General features: G+C 55.9%; 1 protein-coding gene across 2 annotated transcripts in view; it reads left to right on the top strand.

Moving 5' to 3' along the window:
• Window positions 1–496: 496 nt before the first annotated feature.
• The window catches only part of RUSC2 (RUN and SH3 domain containing 2), a 43,549-nt gene continuing 21,692 nt past the window's right edge, over window positions 497–22,353 (top strand). The window contains exon 1 of one of the 2 annotated variants that reach the window (XM_067543568.1): window positions 497–626. The gene's annotated coding sequence lies outside the window, so the exon portion shown is untranslated. Of the gene's footprint in view, window positions 627–9,723; window positions 9,849–22,353 lie in introns of those variants that run through there. The other variant, XM_067543569.1, reaches the window with a different exon arrangement.

Here is a 22,353-nt window from a genome sequence, read left to right on the forward strand (position 1 = left end):
TGCTGAGGCTGGGGTGTGGAAGCACCTGGGGGAGGCTGTATGGAGGGAGATCTCTCCCTTCGTGGGTAATGATGGGACGCCAGTCACTGCCCCATGGAGTTTCCATGCAGGAGCTTCCCCCTCCCTCCGAAGTCTGCAGAGGGCTGGGTGTGTTTGCAGCTCTTCTCCCTGCTCTCTCTAAATGGCCTTCTGTAACCCGAGCTGCATTTCTGCCATGCCCTCCCTGTGTACACTGGCCTTCTCATTAGCAGGCTGGGCCTGGCTTTGCTGGCCAGCAGCCTGCGTCTCCCCCCCGCGCACAGGCTCTGTGCTGTACCCAGCCCGGGGAGCCAGGCTCAGCGCAGATCCCTGTCTGAGAAGTGCCCTGTCATGCCACTTGTTCTCCAGCAGCTGCTGTGTAGCTTCTTCCAGGGACTGGATTAGTGCGCAGAGCCAGCTGATCGCTGAGCCAGCCGATGCTGGGCAAGCTGGCTTCCCTTTGGATTATCACTGGCCCTGCATCGTGTACTCTCCAGCTGCTCTAGCGCACCCGGCATTGTGCGACTAATCGCCTAGCACTGGGCACCCAGCTGCAGCGAGCCGTGACGAGGGCCCGGGGAGCCGGTACAGGGACTGCACCCACCCAGGTAGGAGCTGAAACCATGTCTGTGCTGCCAGAGGTCACAGTATTGACAACGTCAGCCCCATCTCCCCAGCCAGGCGGTGAGACGCGTACGTGTACGTTTTCTAGCTAGCAGTGAGTGTGTACTTCTGACAGATCTGCCGTAATGAGTCCGGGGTGCTGGCTGTCACGCGTGTGCTGTGGGAGGGCACTTTGTGTCTGCGTTGCACTAGTAATAATGCCCTGGGGCACAGAGCCCTTCAGCTCTGGTTCCCTGTTCCCATCCGGCTCCGGTCTGTACTCGACACCCTGCTGAATGGACCCGGGCTCTTTGAAAGGTTCCCGTAAGGGAGGTTCCTCGGTTGCTGCTGGCTCTGGGATAGAGCCTGACATCTTCCCCACAGCTCAGCTCAGCTCAGCTTTTAAACACGAGAGAGTTCACCCAACAAGTGCTCGGTGTTTAGCACCCCCCAGCGCTAGTCATGCTGATCGCTCAGCACCCGGGGTGTGTAAAGCGAGGGGAGGTGGGATGGGGGCCTGCCTGCCTTCCACCTCCCACCCACCAGCCCACACACGCACTGGCTGCACCCTCCTGCCCTCCTGCCCCTCAGCTGTGACAATCCCACCCCATGGCAGGCCAAGCCGACCAAGGACTTGTTTGGAGGGCCAGCTCCAAACACCAAACCACTGTAGCATGGCTCCTCAATCCCTGCCCCCCAGACTTTGGGGTGGGGGCCTCTCACCCCCCCAGCATGCCCCTCTCTGCAGGCAGAGGGGGTAAAAATAGTGACCGCCGGATACTATTTAGGTCTAGCCCTTCCCAGGATGCCTGCGAAGAGTTATGTGAGCAAGTGTTAAAAATAACGCTCCAAGCCCTGCCCAAACGCTGGAGTTGCTTCCGACTGGGCAAGACTCTGGAGAACTGTGTGTAGGGTGCGGGGAGCCAGGCGGGATCTCAGGGGCTTCTCTGCTCGGCCTCCCTAAGGGGCTGTTGCTGGCAACGGCTCGTAGGGTCCCCACTGGCCTGTGGGACTTAAGAGTATTTGCCAAAAAGCAAAGGAGCTCAGCCAGAGCGACCCGTTCATGTCTGCGTGACGTAAGGCGCAGGAATTTCTAGGCGAATCAGACCCAGGTTCCACCCAGCTCCCTGTCCTGTCTGGCAGCGCAGCACCCGCTGCTTCCAGGGAGGGTGCGAGAACCCTGCCGGAGTGGGCTTGAGAGAATCTGTCGTGTCCCCCCCCCGTTAGATCTTACCCAGTCTAGTTAGAGCAGGTTCAGCCCTGAAGTGTGAGGATTAATATCCTTATCAAAACCCTTTCCTAGCAGTAACTGTTACAGCGCCGGACGTTCCTGCTAGCCGTCAAAACACGACCCACTGAAACCTGGCCTCTGCTGCGGGGTCACTCAGTCACACCCGCTGGCTTTTCCATGCTGTGGTGCAGAGGCCACTGGGAGGAAGGGGGAGCATTGCATGCTGGGATGTGTAGTCTCTGCAGGCTGCACTTCTGTATTAGTGCAAAGTGTCCTGAGGAAGCGAGGCTGGCCAGGTTGTCGGCATAGGCAGGACAGAGCTGGGGCGCGCGTTTGGATGTGCATTGTACGTGGACAGTGCTGCAGTGAGGGGTATCAGCACTTCCATTTTAACCCCCAGACAATAGCGGTTCATAGCTGTAGAAGAACTGCCCGTGCGGCTTGTGTGTGTGTGTGTGAATTCCAGCCGGTTCGGATCCTGTGCTGGCTTTATTGCAGAGGGGTCCGGCATGGCTGTGATCTCAACGTATCTCAGATTGAGAGAGGCTGGTTTATTTTAAACCAGTATGGAAAACCGCTGTGAAATGTAAGGATGACACTAACAGGGCTGGATAGAAATTGCTCTAAAGGCCTCTGGTCTCTATTGCCATTTCCCCCTGCCATGGGAGTAAGGATCTGACAGACCCTGGGGAGTTGGAATCCTACATGCATGAATGTTTATAACTCTGAACCTCACAGAAAAGCTTCCCACAGCCAGGGCCAAATTAAAATATCGTGGCTAAGAGAAGAGTTTTGGCCAGCCTCTCTTCTGAGAGACCCAGCCATGTGTCCGGCTCCAACCCCTCCTTAATTAACCTGCTGCCCTCTCTAGCCCTCAGCCCCCTCCTTGGCATTCTGCTTTCCTGGCACTGTGATTAAAGTTCCCAGGGCAGTTTTTGCCTGAGTTGAAGTGTGAACCCCGATGTCGTGGACATATTCCAACATGGGCAATTCCGTTTGGCCTCTTTAAATTTCCTCTGCAGTTTCAGCTGGCTACAGCATTCTCTTCCTGCCCTAAACTGTGGGGCATTGTTGCTGTGTGTTGTGAAACATCTGCAGAGCTCCACCCCAAAGGTGGCTGCATTTCAGGGTGGGGTGGGATGTTCTGTTCCTCAAGTGTCCCTCACCTGCTTCCCCAGCCGGATGTGAAAGGTTTGTAAAGTAATTGAGATGACAGTGCATCGTGGAAACGTACATATCTTTCTGTCAGATTCTGCTGGCGTGTGGCTGGGAGGCAGGGTAACCTGTCCCAGCCTGCTCGGGGGGTCTCCATTCTCCTTCTGCCATTCTCGCCACGGGGCATCAGCTCATTGCTCTGGTAGCATGGTCCCTGCAATGTTGCACATACGTACAGATATGAAACCCTGCTGTGTCTTGTCCCCAAATCTGTGTCTCACGTGGCTTGAATAGATGCAGACAAACACAGAGCTGAGCTTCACACCCCGCAGAGGCCTGCACACAGCAACAATGGACTGGCCTGAGCACCTGTGAGCTCTTTGGCTCACATGGAAGAAATCAGGCCCATTGCTGGACAGGGCCGATCAAGGGGGTCAAGGAAACTTGTTGAAAAGAAAGAGGCATCTCTGTCTCAGGCTCTCCCTTGGAATCCATCTTCATAGCAACATCAAGGACACTGACAACTGCCCATGGGGGGCCTGGCTGCAAGAGGCATCTCAGCTAGCTGTCAGTAAGTTAACATCAAGGACTGGAAAGCTACTGAAATATTAAGCTTCGTTTAGGATGCGAGTTACCTTTTAGTTCATTGTGACCAACTCCTTGACTCATTATTCATCTCCTGATTTATATTAATCTGATCTATAATCACTTAAAATCTTGCCATAGTCAATAAACTTGTGTGTTTTATCTCAAACAGTGCATGTGGATTGTGTGTGCAGAGACCTCACGTAGCGTGACAGGGCTGGTGCAAATCAATGTCTTTGATAAGTTGACGGACAAGTGTAAATGAGTTTGCAGGATGCAGCGTGCAGCACTGAACCCTGCAAGACAGCAGTTCCCGGGGTTGCATCTGGGACGGGGGATGTTTGTTTGCTGAGGATCAATCTCATGAGCGGCTGGCCAGAGCACTCCTTCACCAGGCCAGGGCCCCATTACTCGCAGGAGGCTGGGCGTGGGCCAACCAAGGAGTGGGTGGTTCACACAGCAAAGTGGAGTGAGTCGTGGTCCAGGAGTGAGGAATTGGGGTGACACAGCCACACACCAGTCTGGATTGCAAGCGGGGAACGTCACAGCAGCCCAGTCTACGTCTATCGAAATGGACCTGCAGTGCTAAAGGGAAGAGGCGCAGCTTTGGCAATGGTGCTGCTGAGTGATGAGGGCTGGGTGACCTCGGCTGTCTGGTACGGCACTCGGCCTGCCAACCACCTCCGGGAGGGGCTGGCTTCTTTATCAGAAGGACTCTGCTGTCTCCCTACAGCCGCTGTCCAGGACCAAGGGCCTTATGCCCAGAATTCCCACAGGCCAAAGCGACTGGAGAAGCATCATAGAAGCGTAGAACTGGAAGGGGCCACGTGAGGTCGTCTAGTCCAGTTCTCTGCACTCAAGGCAGGACCAAGCATTATCTAGAGAGACCATCCCTGGCAGGCGTCTGCCTAACCTGCTCTTACACATCTCCAGTGATGGAGATTCCACAGCCCCCTTGGCACTTTGTTCCGTGATGGACAGTCAGGAAGTTTTTCAACCTATGTCCAACCTAAACCTCCCTGGCTGCAGTTTAAGCCCATTGCTTCTTGTCCTTGCCTCAGAGGTTAACGAGAACAATTTTCCCCTCCTCCTTGTAACAACCTTTTATGTACTTGAAAACAGTTATCACGTCCGCTCTGTCTTCTCTTCTCCAGACTAAACAAACCCAGTTTTTTCAATCACAGGTCGTGTTTTCTAGACTTTTCATTGTTTCTGTTGCTCTTCTCTGGACTTTCTTCAGTTTGTCCCCAGTATGGCACCCAAAACTGCACACAATACTCCAGTTAAGGCCTAATCAGCATGGAGTAGAATGGAAGAATTTCCTCTCGTGTCTTACTTACAACAGTCCGACTAATACATCCCAGAATGATGTTTGCTTTTTTTGCGACAGTGTTACATTGTTGATTCATATTTAGCTTGTGCTCCACTATGACCCCCAGATCAAAACAGCTAACAGGATGTTGGGAATCGTTAGGAAAGGGATAGATAATAAGACAGAAAATATCATATTGCCTCTATGTAAATCCATGGTACACCCACATCTGGAATACTGCCTGCAGATCTGGTCGCCCCATCTCAAAAAAGATATATTGGAATTGGAAAATGTATAGAAAAGGGCACCAGAAATTATTAGGGGTATGGAAAAACTTCCATGTGAGGAAAAATTAATAAGACTGGGACTTTTCAGCTTCAAAAAAGAGACGACTAAGGGGGATATGCAAAGGTCTATACAATCATGACTGATGAGGAGAAAGGAAATAAGGACGTGTTATTTACCCCTTTTCATAACACAAGAACTAGCGGTCACCCAATGAAATTAATAGGCAGCAGGTTTAAAATGAACAAAAGGAAGTATTTTTTCACACAACGCATAGTCAACCTGTGGAATTCCTTGCAAGAGGGTGTTGTGATGGCCAAGACTATAACTGGGTTCAAAAAAGAACTAAATAAGTTCATGGAGGACAGGTCCATCAATGGCTATTAGCCAGGATAGGCAGGGGTTGCTGTTTGCCAGAGGCTGGGAATGGCCAACGGCATGGATCACTTGATGATCACCTGTTCTATTCATTCCCTTTGAAGCACCTGGCACTGGCCGCTGTCGGCAGATGGGATACTGGGGTAGATGGACCCTTGGTCTGATCCAGCACGGCCATTCTTATGTTCACTTCATTTGTGTACTAGAGGTACACATGGCCAGAAGAGATCTTTGTGATCATCTAGCCTGACCTCCTGTATAACTTCCCTGAAACAATTCCCAGAGCAGACATTCAGACCATCCAGTCCTGATTTTAAAATTGCCAGAGATGGAGAATCCACCGCTCCCCTGGGTGAATTGTTCCAGTGGTTAAAGTGTACGCCTTGTTTCCGGTCTGAATTTGTCTTGCTTCAGCTTCCTCCTTTGGATCGTGTTAGACCATTCTCAGCTAGACTGGCGAGCCCATTATTAACTCTTTGTTCCCCAGGTAGGTTCTTCTAGACTGTGATCATGTCACCCCTTCACCTTCTCTTTAAGGTACAATAGATTCAACTGTTTGAGTCTCTCACTATTAGACACGTTTTCTAATCTTTAATCATGCTTGTGGCTCTTCTCTGAACTCTCTGTTGTTAATTTGTCAACATCCTTCTTGAACTGTGGACATCAGACCTGGACACAGGACTCCAGCAGTGGTTGCACCAGTGCAAATACAGCGGGAAAATAACCTCTGTACTCCTACTTGAGTTTCCCCCGTTTATGCAGCCCAGCGTGACAGTAGCTCATTTGGCCACGGAGTCGCTCTGGGAGCTTGTGCTCAGCTCATTTTCCACCATGACCCCCAACTCTTTTTCCGAGTCGTTGCTTCCCAGGGTCGAGTCCCCCAGCCTGTAAGCATGGCCTGCATTCCTTGTTCCCAGACATTTATATGTAGCTGTATTAAAACACACACTGTTTGTTCACGCACAGTTTACCAGCGATCCAGATAGCTCTGTATCCATCACCTGTCGCCACTCCTGTAACTTTTGTGTCATCTGCAAACTTTATCAGTGATGATTTTATGTTTTCTTCCAGGTCATTGATAAAACTCTTAAATAAATAGCACAGGGCCAAGACCTGATCCCTGTGGGACACCACTAGAAACACACCTGCTTGATGACAATTCCCCATTTACAATCCCATTCTGAGACCTGTCAGTTATCCAGTTTTTGATCCATTTAATATGTGCTGGGCTGGGCCGGGCCTTCTGTTGGCGAGCGCATCACCCCTGGAGAGCGAGACCACGTCTTCTCTGAATGGGCCCTTCTCAGCCAGAGGGGCTCCCGGAAGCTGGGCCCTGTGAAGGAGACTCCCTGGCCCGTTGCCCTGCCAAGAGCTTTGAAAACTCGGCTGATGCCAAGCACTTGCCAAGAGTGGAGAGGGACTTGCAGCAGTGGCCCTGGCAACTAGCACCCCCCTCGTCTCCCCACACCCAGCTATTGCATGGGCAGTGAGCGTGGCGGAGTGTCACAGAGCACCGTGTCTCTGCCCTTCCCCATGCCGCTCGGGCTGGGCTGGGCTGAGCGGGGGATTGGCGTGGGTGAGAGGGGTGTGTGGCCAAAATCTGTTCTGCGTCACACCGGGAATGCCAAGCCAGCACTGCCTGTTACGCCATCCTGCGTGTGGGGTGCACCCCCTTCTGTCCTGGCTGCGTCGGGAGCTCCCTCCTGCACCCCCACGGGGCCCAGCTGCTGTGCTGGCTGGGAGACCTCCGGCCCCCGCTCTCTGCATCTTTCGGATTTGCTGATGACACCACCCCGGGATTGGGCCTGGCAGCTGCAGCCTCCAGTGGGGCTGAGCCCTGGCTGGGGTAGGCTAGTTCACTGGGCCAGGCCGGGTGTCCCCCACCTGGGGATTGTACCCGTCAGTCCCAGCCCCTGGGGGGCTGGGCGGGTGTCTCCCACCTGGGGATTGTACCTGTCAGTCCCAGCCCCTGGGGGGCCAGGCGGGGTGGGATCCTGGCCGGGTTAGGTTAGTTTTATCGGGCCGGCGCAGCGTCCCACCTGAGGCCGCCGTCACCGACAGGGAGCTGGTTATCAGCATCTCTGGGTAGGGACAGGAACCCAAAATGCTGCTTGGTCCATTGGCATTCGTACTGCATTGCATCGGGGCTGGCAGGGGACCAGGGAGGGCACCAGAATATTTTCCAGTCTGTGTCTGGCTGCGGGAATGAGTCTCCGGGGTGACGCCTTGTTCTGCTGAGCTGCCCAGATGAGATTCTGTCTCGGCTCTGCGCGGCTGCTGTCCCGGCTGCATGGCTCTGCACGTCCACTCGAGTCTGCCTCGATAAATGCTGGCAGCACGGCGGAGCTGGCTGGTGCTGGTCTAACAGGGATGCCTGGCAGAGACTGGTCATAGCCTGGCTTACTGCCGCCAGGGCTAGCCCTCTGCTCCCCTAAGCTGCCAGACACGGAGCGGCCCTGCCACCTCCGACGCGTTGCACCCTTCCAGTCACCGTGAGCACCTCTTTGCTGTCAGCAGGGTCACTCGCAGCGTGGCTGGAGCCTGTAGACACCACCGTGGCCTCGGACGTGATTGCAGCTCGGTGCGGGAGAAGGCCGGGCCGGGATGAGGACAGATGGCGAGGCTGTCTCCCATCGCTCAGGGCGAGCCGTGAGAACCCCGGCCACGTGCCTCAGACTCGAGAGCAGCAGCAATGGGCCACCCAGCCCCACCCGTGAGCCCTTTGGAAATCATTTCCTTTCCCCTTCCTGCTCGTTCCCTTCGCGCCGTCCGCAGAAGGCAGCCGGGGTCTCGTATGTCCAGCGTGGTGGCTGGAGCTGTACGGCTATGTAGACCCTGGGACTGGTGCCTAGGCCCTCCCCGGGCAGGGCGTCCCCCTGGGAATTGTTTCCATGCCAGCGCACGGGTGGCTCTGAGCTCTCCTCACTGCCTCTGGGAAGTGCTGCAGGGCGGGGGTCAAGACCAGACCCCTCGGCCCTGACAACACGGAGCTTCTTCTGAAAGTGGCCCGGCACCATGGCGCTGGTGCCCGGCGCGGGAACCCGAGTGCGCCTCAGCCGGGCGAGCTGAGCCGTGGAATAACGGCAGGGGCTGCTCTGTGCTGGTGCTGCGCCAGGGCCGCTGGCAGTGGTCTCCGCTGGGCCCACACCTTTCAGGTTTCCCGAGCAGCCCTGGGCTGCGCTTTGGGTCTTTGCACGGCTGTGCCGCTGCGCCAGGCGCCTCCCCGAGAGAGGAGAGCTGGCTGGGATGATACGGCGATGGGCACGCTCGGAATCCTTCAGGAGCCTGCAGACCGTGCCAGACGGGCACAAAATGGAGCAGGTGCAGCTGCCGCCTCACTGGATGGAGAGGCGGCCTTGCCTCCGCTCGCAGGGGCTCTGTGGGCCCCCTCTTTGCGTTACAGGGGAGGGGGCCTGCGCTTGCTCGGCCTAGGGGCAGCCCGCAAGCCCCCCGCTTTACGCGACCGCCGATTCAGGGGCTTGAACCGTTGGCAGCGTGGCGTCGGGGGATGTGTGTGCACTGGCCGAGTGCCTGGCTGCTGCCCTCCGCTCCAGAGGTGGCTGCATTTCCAGGGTGCCGCACGCATGTTGCTTGTGGAGGCCTTGGGGGCAGAGGCACTGGGGAGAAGCACAAATCTTTCCTTCCAGCCCCTCGTGGCCCTGGTAACTTCCTGCGCTCCACATCGCAGGCCAGCCAGCACCTTCCCTCGGCGGGTCCGCGTGCACCCAGCAGTGCCGCCTCCCTTGCTTCCTGATGCCAAGGGAGGAGAGCAGGAAGCCGGAGACGAGCAGCATCCAAAGCACAAACCCAGCCCAGAAGCAGGAGCTGCAGCATATTTCGCTGCGGAGGCTTGGGCTGGAAGTGGGAGTGGGCAGGTGACTCCGCGCTGCTCCTCCCTGATTTCCCAGTCCTGATCAGAACCAGACTCCATCTTCCCGCTCGCTCGCTCGCTCGGCTTGGTCTCCCTCTCCTCCTCCCCTCCCATCCCCTGCCTTGCCTTGTCTGAAGTCGCACAGCACAGCACAGCACAGCGTGGCTGTGCAGTGGGCATGCCTGGCCCTTCACACAGCAGCAGCGTCACAGCAGCAGCAGCAGCAGCAGGGAGATTGGGGATGTGATTGCGCAGCCCCTCTGCAATGCCAGGGATGCAGCGGTACCAAAACCGTTAAACTGACTGTGTCTTTCCCCCAGCTCCCGGGGGGAGGAGAGCGCGGACAAGCAGCATCGCCCACTGCTCCTGGGCCGCGCTGCTGGAGCGGGATGAGGAGGCTCCCTGGAAAGGTGAGTAGGGAGATGATGGGGGGTGCGTGTCTTGCTGGCAGAGGGTTTTTTAGGTCAGTCGTTTTCCGGCAAGGCAGCGTGCGTGTCTGGGGTTTGCCAGCTCCATGCTGGGCCCCGCGGTGTCCGGTTTGCTTTGTCCCTTTAGTGCTGTGTGGCTGTTGTGATTGTTGTTCAGGGCAGAGGGCTGGGGTTGCAGTACAGTGTTTGTGTCCTTGGAGCCGGGAAAGAGCTGGCTGTCACGGCCAGGACTCCCCGGCGTGGTGGGTCAGTCCTGCAGCGGCGAGCAGAGGCTGGCCTGGCATTGCCCTCTCCTTGGTGCAGTAACAGTGCCCGCCATTGTCTGCCATGACAGCCGAGCCCATCCAGCTTGTTTTGGTCCGGCGCGGTGCCATGCTCTCTGTGCGTCCCTGCTGGTGATGCTGTGCAGCATGAAATCTGTTCTGACAGGCAGCGCTTTCATGAGAGCAAGAAACAAAGGACATGGGCGGGGGAGAGGCGGCTGTCTCTGGCCTGGGCTCTTTTTGCAGGGTGGTAAATCGATTTCACACAAGCCGCTAGGTGGGAGCCCAGTGGGCAAGTAAAAACCCTGTCCCTCCCTGACGGAGGACACCCAGCTCTGCGGGCTGGATCCTTTGTGCCGCCGGGGTGTGTCTCATGCCTGCCTTGCACAGCAGTAACTGGCCTCTTTTCTCAGCTGGGAAAAGGGGCCATCCGAGGATGGGGGATGAATTGTTGTAATTATTGAGATCGGCAGTTCAGGGCTGGTGCCATTTACTGGTGCTTAACGGGGAGGAGGTGTCGCACCCACTCCTGGCCCCCCTCCCCCCCTGTTCGTGCCCCGCAGCCACTGCCAGGCCCCGAGTGCTCCAGACAAAGAAGGCTCCACTACTACGGATGCGGTAAGAGGGGCTGGCGGCTGGTGGAGTGATGTTTAGATCTGAAGTCAGCAGGGAGAGCAGGGGATGATGCATGGCTAGCCGGCTGAAAGGAATGCTGATGCGCCTAGAGGGGGTGCAGTGGCATGAGTCTATAGGGGATGCAGAAGTCAGTAGCTTTTCTCCCCTGGACCCTGGTATCATATAAGCTAATGTCACAGGTGAAATGAGTTGGGAAGCCCTAACATTCTCACAAATGCTCTGGGCCGCTCTCTTCAGGGATCACCAAAGGGTGGGTTCGATAAAACATCCTCAGATCTGCAAGGGATGCCAGGACGGGAAGGGCAGGGACAGTGCAGGCTGAGCGGTGCAGGAGCTTGGAATGAGAATAGCAACAGAAAGGGCTGCAGGGCAGGAGCGAGGCACATTGCAAGTGCGTGTGGGGCTCAGGACTGGCAGAGCAGGAGGGCTGCTGCCCCAGACGGGGGGCGGGCTTGCGGGGCAGTGGCAGATGTGAGGTGGGGCGGGAATTCAGGGCTGGAAGAGCAGGGGCATTTAAATACTAAATTGCTAGCGTGACTCCCAGCTCGTCTCACTGTGTTCGTCCAGCATGTCAGGATCTAGAGCGTGGATAAAGTTCAGCTGAGGCTGGACCTCTCCTTGCACCTTCTGTACAGCAGTTTTGTGGCAGAAGGATCTGCAAGTTCTCAGTCAGTCTCTCTCTAGCTCTTTCTTCCCATGTGTTCCTGGCTTTTAAACCTGGGCAAATTCAGAGCATCTGTTCAGGACAGCAGAGGGGAAGAACAGGGATTCATGCAAAAAACACATGAGAGAGTTAGTTCTCCCATAAATTAAAATGGCATCAGGGCATTGAGCCTCCTGGCCTGCCAACATCCTCCCATCAAAACCTGAAGATCATCCCCTGGGATCTCAAAACGCTGTGTGTCGCCCATCCTCTTCCACAATCCTGAGGACACGCAGCCCAGAGGGACCATGCTGCAGGATGTGCACCTGCAGGAGGGAGCTAGAGAGAACATTTGGTCGGACACATGCATCTGCCTGTGTCTGCATCCAGGTGCCAGAGGAGAGACGGTGCAGCAGGACACACAGCACCCTGGGGCTGCCTTGAGGAGGTGGAGTCCCTGCTTCAGAGCACTGACCTGTGCCAGGAAGCTGGGGCAATGTGCAGCAGGCGGGCGATTCTCTGCGTGCATCTGAAGGAAGGTGCTGAGGAGCTTGAGGCAGATACCTGCAGCCTGCTTCACGGTGCTAGCGAGAGCATGCGCCATGGCATGCGGTCTGGCTGGGCCTTGGTTGTGTGTCTTGCTGGCGTAGCAGTATTTGTTAAGCACTGAGAAAGCGCAAAGACACGCTCCCTGCCTGAGATGCTTGCACGCTGAAAGGCCGGCAGGATCGGGTGGGCCTGGAGAGCCCTGAGGAATCGTTAGGTTTAAAGAAATCCTGCATATTGCGCATCGGGCCTGGCGTAGGATGCACGAGTCCTGCTCCACAGCCTGGTTAGTGCCTTAGACAGGATGCTAAAGAGGATGGAGCAGGGGCACTTGCAGGTTTCAGCTGGTGTAAATGATGGATTCTCTGCAGTCTGAAGTCTTTAAACCATGACTTGAATTCAGTAACAGCCGGAGGCTAGGGGCCTGTTACAGGGGTGGGTGGGGGAGGGTCTGTGGCCTGCGATGTGCAGGAGGTCAGACTAGATGACCATGAGTCCGAGTGCAGCAGGATCTCTGGACGAGGCTCCTTCAGTAATTGCATGGCAGGAAATGCAGGTGCCCGTGAGAACGTGTCACGGGCTGATGTGCAGTGCAGCCCCCCTGAGCCAGTATCTCTGCCCTGTGCTAATGATCTCACCGCTGCTTCAGTGGCAAATGGAAGAGCAGGTCCCTGCCCCGTGGCTCTTACAATATCGCCTCGAGCAAAGATTCAGCGAAAGACAGGCTGGCTGGGTGGGGGTAGGGAAAGGAAGAGGACGGGGCAGGTAGAAAGTCAGTAGTAACTAAGGGAGGGGAGTCTTGCTCCTTGGGAGAGTCAGGCGTTCCCTGCTGAGTAGATTGTCATTGATTACAGAGCAGCGCTGGTTGCTGCGTTAAGACTCAAGCCAGAATCCCATTCGGAGATTGTTCTGTAACCCGCTCATCCCCGCTTCTCCCCACACCCCAACGCTCACGTGCACGGTTCTCCCAGCTGGAATTTTGCAGAGCGGTTTGGGAAAAGTCAGGAAAGAAATGTGCAGAAGTGTGAAGCTCGTCCGGCCGATGGCAGCGAGAGGGGCGGGGGGCAGTGAGCGCTTCTCCCCACCACCACTTTACATGCACACAGCTTGCTAGGTAGCAAATGTGAAGCCACCTTCACATCTCCGCCACCAGGCCCGCCTGGCATATCCATCTGCCATGGACGAGCCCCAGGCTGCACCGGGAAGCCTCGCTTTGGGCCTCCCAGATGCTGAGCTGCATCCCACCCATGCAGGCTTTGTTCATTAATCCCTGAAACTTTTGAAGTTAATTAAAATGCTCAGGGAAATTCCCAAATACACAGAACCGTCCCGAGCAGTTCAGCGTGAAGTTGTGTTTCAGGAACGTCCAGACACCAGCCCCCCAGTGCTAGCCTCGCTTCACAAAACTTCTGCCTCTGCAAATCACCCAGGGGTTAAAGGCTGGGGAAAGACAGTGCAGGGGCCGGGGGCCGGGCAGTTCGCTCTGGCAGCCGGTGAGGATCAGTCCTGCATCGCAGCTTGCAAAGCGATGGGTTGGCTGGAGCCTCTAACCCACCCACACCATTGGCATTAACCTGGCCTGGCTAGCCCCAAGCATTCAAAAAATCTAACCACGAGACTTTACAAGATAAAGGTGGGGCCCTTTGCCTTTGCCGTGTGGGTTTTCAGTCCTTGAGGGGCACTCGGTTCATGTTTGCACCTTAGACTGTGTTACTGAAAGCCAAGGTGCTGCCTACTTACATGATTCCAGGAGCTGGTGCTTTCCAAAAAACACCAACCCTGGTGAGCACCGGTAACTAGCCTTTCCCGTTGGCTTGTCGTGATACCTGCTGGTCAGGCTCCCTGCGCGGGCCGGGCCGGGCCCATGGTGGTCACTGAAGAAGGGTAACGAAGGTGCTGTCAGAATGGCTGCAGTACAGAGATCCCCTTCAGCGTTCTCCCTCGCTGGAAGATTTTAGTGTAAGGACAAGGACACCTGTGCTCAGGACCTAGGCGCCGGTCCCTGCCTCTCCACCAAAGCTGGCAGTTTCGTCTGAGGGTAGCACCATGGTAGTCCACAGAACTGAGTTTTCAGTGGCATTTTCCCTCCTGTCAGGTGCTGCTGGGTGTTTCCCAGGGTGCGGAGTGGCAGTTTGCTCAGTAGCAGGGCAAGGCCTGGCAGGGACCACAGACTGGCTGAGATTGTTCGTGTTACATGAGTGTTAGAGACTGGAATTGAGATCAGGGGCCCACTGGGCTGGACACTGCAGAGACTGTCCCTGCCCCAGAGAGCTCACAGCCCGACCAGACAGTACTGCTGAAGGATGGTGGGTGTCCTCATTGCTCAGGTAGGGTGCGGAGACCCAGAGGGATTGTGACTTGCCCAGGGCCGCTGAGAGAGTCTGTGACAGAGTTGGGAATGGAAGTCTGATCTCCAGAGACCTGGCACTGGGCCGTCACCACGGGGCCAGCCGCTCTCCAGAGTCCCGGCGCTGGGCTGACGCCACGGAGCCAGCCTTCCTTTGGCGTGTGGCTGTGCTAACATACAATAAATGGCAGCGTGCAGATTGCTCTACACAGCAGAGACCAAGACCAATCCCCGGAGACTCACCTTCTGAGTTAGAGCTGGACCAGCGGGCACAGACGCCAGGCCAGGGTGGAGCCTCTGGGAGGATGATGGCGGTCAGGTCACAGGGCCGTTTGGACGGAGAGTGGCTGTGCTGACTAATGGTTGTAAATTGTAGCATTCAGCCAAACAGTGACTAGCTGGAAAGGGAGCCTGGTCAGAGCTACATAGTACGTAGGACAGTAACTGATGCAGGCGGCCAGTTCCTCGTGGCCGGTGGGGCAGCCTGCCCATGATGTAAACAAGGGAAGAACAAACAGGAAACGTGGCTATAAATCTCCCTCTGCGGCTTTATCCCCCTCCCCAGTGCTGCGTGTCACTCAGCTCCAGGGGTAAGCCCCAGGGCGGGCAGGGAGCATTTCTTTGCGTGTGTTTGCACGGTGCCCGGGGCTCTGAGTGCTGCTGTACTACAGAGAGCCAAAGACCAGCTCTGCGTAAGGCCCAAGGCTTGTCACTTTCCCAACTGCAGTTGGTCCAGTACCAGACGTTTCCTCACCCACCCTGTGGCCTGGACACCCCAGATCCCATAGACCTGAGCCGGCTGAGCCGTAGGTAATTTTCACCAACTCAGGAGCTGCTCCTGACCCTCTCAGAACCACGAGCGTTCGTTAATGACCTTCCGGGGTGTCTTGCTGTTGGCATGCAGTGAAATGCCTGCACTACAGACAGACCAGCCCCTGCTATCCTGCTCCAGTGCCGGACGTTACCTGGGCTCCACAGGCGACGGTCACGGCTGGGCTTGCTCTGGGGGGCTGGTGTTAGAGGGGAGAGGGGAGCAATGGGAGATTCCTGCTTATGAGCGAGATCCTCAGTCACAGGTGTTAGAGGCAGAAAAGTTTCTGGAGGCCAGCCACAGGTGTCTGGCAAGACTACAGTCCCCGGCAGAGCATGTCCTGGGCGTTATTCTGCGATCAGACTTGATGATCTGGAGGATGGGGTAGATTGCACCCTCAGCAAGTTTGCAGATGACATTAAGCTAGGGGGAGTGGTAGATACCCTGGAAGGTAGGGATAGGATACAGAAGGACCTAAACAAACTGGAGGATTGGGCCAAAAGAAATCTAATGAGGTTCAACAAGGAGAAGTGCAGAGTCCTGCACTTAGGATGGAAGAATCCCATGCACAGCTACAGACTGGAGACCGACAGGCTGGGCAGCAGTTCTGCAGAAAAGGTCCTGGGGGTCACAGTGGATAAAAAGCTGGATATGAGTCAGCAGTGTGCCCTGGTTGTCAAGAAGGCTAATAGCATATTGGGCTGCATTAGTAGCAGCATTGCCAGCAGATCGAGGGAAGTGATTATTCCCCTCTATTCGGCATTGGTGAGGCCGCATTTGGAGTATTGTGTCCAGTTTTGGGCCCCCCACTACAAAAAGGATGTGGAGAAGTTGGAGAGAGTCCAGCGGAGGGCAACAAAAATGATTAAGGGGCTGGAGCACAAGACTTATGAGGAGAGGCCGAGGGAACTAGGCTTGTTTAGTCTGCAGAAGAGAAGAATGAGGGGGATTTGATAGCAGCCTTCAACTACCTGAAAGGGGGTTCCAGGGAGGATGGGGCTAGGCTGTTCTCGGTGGTGGCAGATGACAGAACAAGGAGCAACGGTCTCAAGTTACAGGAGTGGAGGTCTAGGTTGGACATTAGGAAAAAGTTTTTCCCTATAGGAGGGTGGTGAAGCACTGGAATGGGTTACCTAGGGAGGTGGTTTAATCTCCATCTTTAGAGGTTTTTAAACTGAGGCTTGACAAAGCCTTGGCTGGGATTATTTAGCTGAGGTTAGTCCTGCTTTGAGCAGGGGGTTGGACTAGATGACCTCCTGAGGTCCCTTCCAACTCTATGATTCTATGTCAGCTAGGCATCAGACTGGAACATGCACTGGTATCTTGGAGGATGTTAAACAGCAGCTACTAAAGTTAGATGTTTTAAAATCAGCAGGTCCAGATGAGTTAATTCCAAGAGTTTTAAAAGAGCTGGCTGAGGAACTCACTGGACTATTAATGTTGATTTTCATTTTATCAAGGAGCACTGGAGAAGATCCAGAAGACTGGAAGAAAGCTAATGTTATACCAATATTTAAAAAGGGAAGGGGATGACTCTAGGTAATTATAGGACTATCTGTCTGACATCGATCCCTTGCAAGATATTGGAGTGGCTGATATGAGCCTTGAGTAATAAAGAATTAAAGGAGGGTAATATAATTAATGCCAATCAAAATGGGTTTCTGGAAGATAGATCCTGTCGGACAAACTTGATACTGTTTTTTGATAAGTTTACAAGTTTGGCTGATGTAGGTAATAATATTGATGTAATGTATTATTAGACTTCTGGAAGGTGTTTTACTTGGCACTGCACGACATTTTACATAAAAAGCTAAGTCAAGGTCACCCTGAGCCCCCACCTGAAATTTTGTACCTAAGACAGCGTCCTCGTTTCACAGGAATCAGCCGATTCATCTCCCCCCACTTCTGTCCGAAACCTCACAGGAACGCAAAGGATGCTTTATTACCTATCCTCGACCTGAGACATGCAATAGTGTTCTACCTTGACAAGAACAAAATACCCTCGAAGCTCTTCGTATCCAGTGTGGAATGATCCGAAGGTTCTGCCATCTCCACACAGCGACTGTTGAAATGGATTCCAGGATGTTTTACGTTATGTTACCAACAACAGAGCTTAAAACCCCCACAAAGGATCAGGACGCATGCCACCCGATCAGTGGCAACACCTACAGCCTTTCTCAACAACGCACCACTGGCTGATGTATGCAGAGCAGCCACTTTCCCAAAACACTGTGCCAGATCAGACTTCGCAATCAGATGCATTAATAGGCCCAAGAGTGTCATCATCGATTGCCCGAGTAACTCCCAAGGCCCTCCCATCCGTGAGGGGCCCTGCTCTACTGGCCTGGAGTGGAGCACCCACAGGGAAGTCACTGGAAGAAGAAGAGATGGTTATTCACCCTGTGCAGTAACTGAGATTCTTCGAGAGGTGTATCCCTGTGGGTGCGCCACTATCCCCCCTTCCCCGCTGCTTCGGAAGTCAGTAGAAGGACTCGACGGTAGAGGAGGAACTGAGGGGGTCGGGTCGTGTTGCGTTGCACGTGTTCCGAACAAGGCACCAGCGCCCCGTAGTCGCTCCATGGAGGCTAAATGTGTTAGTGTCTTTGTTCCTTCCTGCTCCTTCCCTCACTTTTGAGCCAATGGTGATATTCACTCTAGATTTCCTCTTTTAAAATGGCTTTGGCCGGGGAGGTCCTAGAGACAGCTGCCTATTCCTGGCAAGAACCACTAGGCTAAAGCAATTCTCAGCCCAGACCTGGACTTCCTTCCCGCTGTTACGTCAGTCTGGAAATTGTTCTCTGCAGCCTTTGCCATCTCGGGAGCGCTCCCAGCATCCCGCGGATGTGCTCGGAGTACAGAGAGCCCCTTTGTGTTCACACTGCCTCCCCCTGGCCTGGAGGAGTCTGAAAAAATGTTCCGAGGCCTCATCCTAGCCAAGGGAACAAAACCCTGTCGCATTCCTGCAGGTAAAGTCACAGGTTCTGCTCTCCCAGCAGCTGCCGCAGGCCATGGTGCAGGCCACAGCCAGCTCATGGACTGAGAACAAACCGGTTTCAGCAGAAGAACTGGAAGGCCCTTACATTGCCTTGTACAAGGTTTGACGCATCAGCCTCAGCAGAGGCTGTCTTCAGTGGCGGTGCTGAGCACTCCAAAGGCCTTTCCTTCCCAGAGCAGGGGTCTCCTGGGCATAGGGGCAGATGGTTGAAGGGTTTGCTGCAGAATGCTGCTTTACAGCTACAGAAAGTCTCTCTGTGTCCATGCAGCCTGGCTCCTGGCACCCCCAGAGGCTGCCCGCCTTTGAAGGGTTAACACTTTCTGCAGGCTTGGCAGGAATCGCGTGGCTGTGGCTGTTATTGGAAAGGCCATTTAGTGAGGCAATTTAAAGGGGAACATCTAATAAAGAGAGCCTGCTGCTGGCATGGTTTCCGTCTGGTCTCCGGGCTCTCGCTCTGGTTGCAGTCAGAGTGTCTTAAGTTTCATGCAGAATTGCATCATCTTTAAAAAATAAAACTCAGCAGACGGAGGCGTCATGGCTCCCTTTCTGCGCTGCCACCGTTCTTGCTGCGTAATGCTCCTGCCCAGCTCCTTTCCTCACCCATGGGGGCACATCCGCCTCCTCGAAGGCAGTGACAGACTGTCAGACAGCTGTCAGTCACATCAGGAGAGAGCTGAAACTTACCACCGTGGCTTTGAAAGATCCGTTTCCCCTGGAACTTACTGTAGGCATCGATCCCGGTGTCCCAACCACCTTCCAGCCGGGGCACTCAGCTGCCGAGGGCTGGGGGTCGAGTGTATTCCCCGTTTCAAGCAGGGCAGCCTCTCTAAAGTGCTCCTCCATTTTCAAACAGATACACTGTTTTGCTTCATTTCCTGTCCCGAGCATGCAGAGTTGCTGTGTGCTGTCAGGCAGCTCCTGTCTCCCACCCCAGGTGCAGCTGCCTTCCAGTGGGTGGGTGAGTGATTCCTGTAGATGTGTAGCTTGCAAGGGGCTTTGGGGTGAACGGCACCAGAGAAACGTGTGACTGATGGTGGATGAAGAGTCCTCTCCTCACAGCGCTCCTTATCTGCTGGCTTCCTTGGTGCCCGGCACTCCTTCCTAGAGGAAGGGTGCAGCAAGGAAGAGATGCCAGGAGCATGCGCCCTTTGGCCCTTTCAGGGTTTATCTTGATCCGCCTCCGCAGCTTTGTCACCAGGCCCCTCCATCAATTGGTGGCTATCAAGGGGACTGGAGCCTTAGAGATACCGGAGGCCAAGCCCTTCTGTCCCCTTCTGCTTGTGACACTGCTCTGTGTCTTCCTTTCTGCCCTGGATGGGGCAGCATCTCGGCTTCCCAAGGATTGGTGGGATTCCCTGGAGGCAGCATCCGTGTGAAGTGCACCGGGTGGGGCTATCCCGGGAGGCCACTTGGACGCTCCAGCTAGTGAGTCAGCTTGTGGAGTCGTGTGAGCTGCATGGAGCACATGGCAGAGTGCCCCAGGAGCTCCCCATGCCTCCTGGATGCTTCCAGGGACTGCTCCAAGAGCTCGGAACGGTTTGTGGCCTGGCTACCTGAGAGCCCCCTCCTGCCCCATGGCCTGCCAGAGCAGTGGGGATCAGCCAAGATGCTTAATCTTAGGAAGTCTGGCCCAGTGGTTGTGCCTAGCTGGGTCTCAGGAGACCTGGATTTAATTCCTCGCTCAGCCACAGCTTACCTGGGTGACTTCGGCCGAGTCACTTTGGCCCTAATCTACAAAGGCACTTAAGTGTTGGGGCATCTGCCCCTCTCTGGGACTTAAGGGGTTAAAAGCAGCCCTAGGGAAGCTGCGTGGGAGGCAGCCAATTGGAGAGAGGCTGGGAGGAGCAGCCAATCAAAGGCCAGCAGGCCCATATAAAAGGAGCTGCAGGGTACTGCAGAGCAGAGTAGTCGCTGCCTGCTGGGGCTCGAAGAGGGAAGGCCGCGTCGCTTGCAGGCTGAGAGGTGTGTTGCTGCTGGGGGTGGGTGCAGGCCCTGAGGATGGGCAGAGAAGGTGCTAGCGCTGGGGGCAGCGCCCAGGGGAAGGAACTCCAGGTGCAGCGGGAGGCTGCAATCCACAGGGTCCCATGGCCGGGACCCGGAGTAGTGGGCGGGTCTGGTCCCTCTCTCTACTCACCACTGGGAAGTGGCAGGATAAGTAACTGCAGGCGCCACGGAGAAAGTGGCCCGATGACCGAGAAGCCCAAAACACTCCCCGGAAGGGGGAACGTGGAGTGTGACACGGCCCCTCCGGCCAAACCACTACGAAGACGCTGCGGGTCCTGACAGCGGCGGGAAGGGCCACAGGTGAACTGGGAGGAAGAGTGACGGTGCCCAGACCAGGGACGTGGGCGTCGGCGTGTAGCTAATCCCCAGACAACCAGCAGGAGGCGCCAGTCTGCCGGTCAGAGGTGCGAATCCGCCACAGTCCCGGTTTTGGCTCCGCTGCCACCCTCAGATCTGCCCCAAACCCTTCAGGTGCCGAGTGAGCGTAGGCTCCTTCGTGTCGAGTGTAAAAGTGCCCTTAGCGCCTCTGTTTCTGCTTCCGAGCGTCCACACTGCTGCCTCCTGGGCAGAGCGACGCCTGGCTCTCCCGATGCTCAGAGCAAGCCATGAACCGGGGAAGATGGCGTTCGGCCGCCTCAGTTGCATGTGAGGCCCGGCGTGGCAGGCGTGCTCTGAGGCTGCCTGCTCCAGTCTGGGTCCCGTTCAGAATCCAGCCGGAGGAGGAGGAGGTGGTGCTTATCCTAGTGGTTATAGCGCTCGCCTGGGGGTGGAGACCCAGGTTCAACTGCCCCCTCTGCCTGGGGGCATGGATCTGAACGGGGGTCGCCGGACTGCTCTCCCCACTGGGCCATGGATGCTCCGATGTGGACTCCCTCAGTCTCTGCTGTTGAAACTGTTCCCCTGTGACTCACTAATGGAACAGGGCCCGGACCCTTGTTTCCCACAGCCCGGATGAGCGCTCCAGCCACGCAGTCACTCCCGTTCCTTCGCTGGCCAGCCGCGGTTCTGCTGTGGAGAAATACAGAACTAGTCCTTGGACCGGAGAGAAAGAAGGGCTGTGTGTTGCAGTGGTTAGGAACCCCCCTGCAGAGTGAGCGGGGCAGGCGCAAAACACTTTGGATGCTTAAACCACCTGATTTGTGGCAGCAGGTCCTGTTCGGGGGTCCCTGTCGGAGCGAGGTGCCTCCCTGCAGTCCGGACGTGGTGCCTATCTCTGGGACGGGCAGGGTTTAGCACATACCCCGCTGCTTGGCGTCACCCATGGGCAGGCTTAGGCGGCTCCCGACCTCTCATGCGGGCTTTGTGGATCACAGCTTCGGGCGTCCGTCTCTGCCCAGTCATTGTACAGGGAGCCCAGGCTCCTGACAGCTCTGGGGATCCCAGTGTATTCCTGTGATTTTCTGGGCACCTACATCTTAGGTGCTGTGACGCTCAGCGTTGCAACGCCTGCATCCCTCGTGGATCCTAGTGTCTCTGGCCCAGATCCTCAAAGCTATGTGGGGCCCTGACATCTATTGATTTCACTGGACGTTTGAGATCCAATCCATCCCATGGGGAAGCCAGCCCTGCCCCACCACATGGGGGTGAGGCTGAATACACCAGAGATGGTGAGGCACTCTGATGCTGCGGTGACGGGGGCCAGACCGGTACCTAGGATAGGTAGAGTGAACACGCTCAGCAGGGTCACGCCTGGTAAGTGCTGGAGAAGCCGGAGCTGACGGGTGTCGTTGGCGAGTTCGTGGCAGTGCTTTTCCCTCCGAGCCAGTGCCGCAGCGGGGTGAGAGGTCCGAACTCTGCAGCGGGTCCTTCGTGGCTTCCCCCCAAACAGTGTGTTAGTGGTGTTGTGTGTAGTTAACCGGCTGTTGTGTGCCTCTCCTCTCTCCCCCCCCCCCCCCCCCCCCCCCCCGGCCTGGATCCACGGTTCAGTGTGGTGATGCTTGGCGTTCCTTCCGGCTCTGCCCCATGCTGCTACGCCAAGAAGTGATGGTCTGTGTCGGCGGTAACTGCATGTGGCATGAGCAGTTAAACAGCCCCGCTCCTCCTCCTCCTCCATGCAGATTTGCATAAGCTGAGTGGGAGCGTATGGTTGGGGGGTGAGGCAGGCCGTGGGGGGAACAGGGCAGGAGTCATGACCTCTGTGCGTCTGTGGCAGAGTTCTGCCCCATGCCAGATGGGGAGTCCTGGGACCACAGAAGGTAGAGCTGGAGAAGGCCTGTTAGATCACCCAGTCCCACGCCCATGG

The sequence above is a fragment of the Emydura macquarii genome, unplaced genomic scaffold, assembly GCF_026122565.2.
Source record: "Emydura macquarii macquarii isolate MOO-44397 ecotype Brisbane River unplaced genomic scaffold, CSIRO-AGI_Emac_v2 contig_915, whole genome shotgun sequence".
In the NCBI taxonomy this organism is placed as follows: Eukaryota; Metazoa; Chordata; order Testudines; family Chelidae; genus Emydura; species Emydura macquarii.